Here is a 1,348-nt window from a genome sequence, read left to right as displayed (position 1 = left end):
GGCGCGCCCCGCCTGCACAGCCAGCGCCCTTTAACTGGAGCCTGAGGCCTCACGGCTTAGGCATGGAGTCAGGTTAGTCACACCCAGTGCTGCGGCTCATCCTGGAGACCAGCGTGCCGAGCTGCTTGCTGCGCTGGGACCCGCAGGACCTTCCCTTGGCCCGATCAGGACGGGCTCCCAGCTTGGGCCATGACGCAGGCAGCAGGACCGACCGGGGCTCCCCCGCTGAATGGTTTTGGCTTTACAGGACCCTTCGGAATAAAAACTGGCTCTTGGGCCATACGAACCATCAGCCTTGCGTCTGCAGGGGAAGAGGATGGGGGTGGTAACACCAGGAGCAAGTTGGGAAAGGGCTGGAAAGACACTGCTGATTGCAGTGAAGCCAGGCACGGCTCCACCCGACGGAGTCCTGAGCAGACAGCTTTTGTTTAATACAGCCAGAGCTCACTGATACCACTCTGCTTCTGCATTAAGCGACAGCACAGGTTCAGATGGGATCTAGACCGTAGTTTAGCCTGCTCTCTGCTAGAGATGTGGTAGTGAAGCAGAGCCGGGATGGAGCAGGCCTTTTGTGGGCATTTTTTTGATGGTTAGATGGTTACAGAAATGCTGGCTCTGCAGTTTTTTGGAAGGTGTACTGCTCTGCCTATAGCAGGAGGACTGTGTGCCATCATGTGCAGATAATCCTTCCCAGCCTAGCCCGGCGTTAGCCCAAAACTTGCCGACGAGGGTTTAGGTACCGGGAGTCAGCCCAGCTCGGAGCTGGTCTCCGTGTGCCCTCTGCCGGGCAGCATCAGCTGGAGGCAACCACCGAGTCGGAGCCCACGGATTTCTTAACTGAGCACAGCCCCTTTTAGAGCTAAAATTCATTTCTACTAACGCAGCACCCTTCCTCCTGCCAAGAAGGCAGGAGCGAGCGTGCCGCGGCCATCGTGCAGAGCCACGCTCAGAAACCCCTCCCGGGGCTGGGGACTTTCTGCGGGCACCGTGCCTGTGGGCCCCGCTGTCCCCACCTGGTACATACAGCTAAGGAGACGAGAGATTTGATTGTGTTTTATTTAGTAAAATGTTAAAATAAATAAATACAAATTGATCAGATGCTCTGTACCACCCCCCCAACTTTAATTTGCTAAAATCTAAACACATTTGTACCAAAACTGAAACCACAAGGGACTTGAAGGCAGCAAAGAGACTGCAGATCACTATGAGCATCAGGCTAAAAAAAATAGAGATATTTAAAAAACCCAAACCAGCTCACAAGTTGGTGTTCTCATGACGTGATTCTGTGACAACAGAGCAGTACCAGTCAGAACGGGAGATGGGTGGGGAGGGGGCAGCACAGGCGGCA

Source organism: Phaethon lepturus, unplaced genomic scaffold (genome assembly GCF_000687285.1).
Source record: "Phaethon lepturus isolate BGI_N335 unplaced genomic scaffold, ASM68728v1 scaffold34797, whole genome shotgun sequence".
In the NCBI taxonomy this organism is placed as follows: domain Eukaryota; kingdom Metazoa; phylum Chordata; class Aves; order Phaethontiformes; family Phaethontidae; genus Phaethon; species Phaethon lepturus.
Note: the sequence above shows the minus strand (reverse complement) of the source record.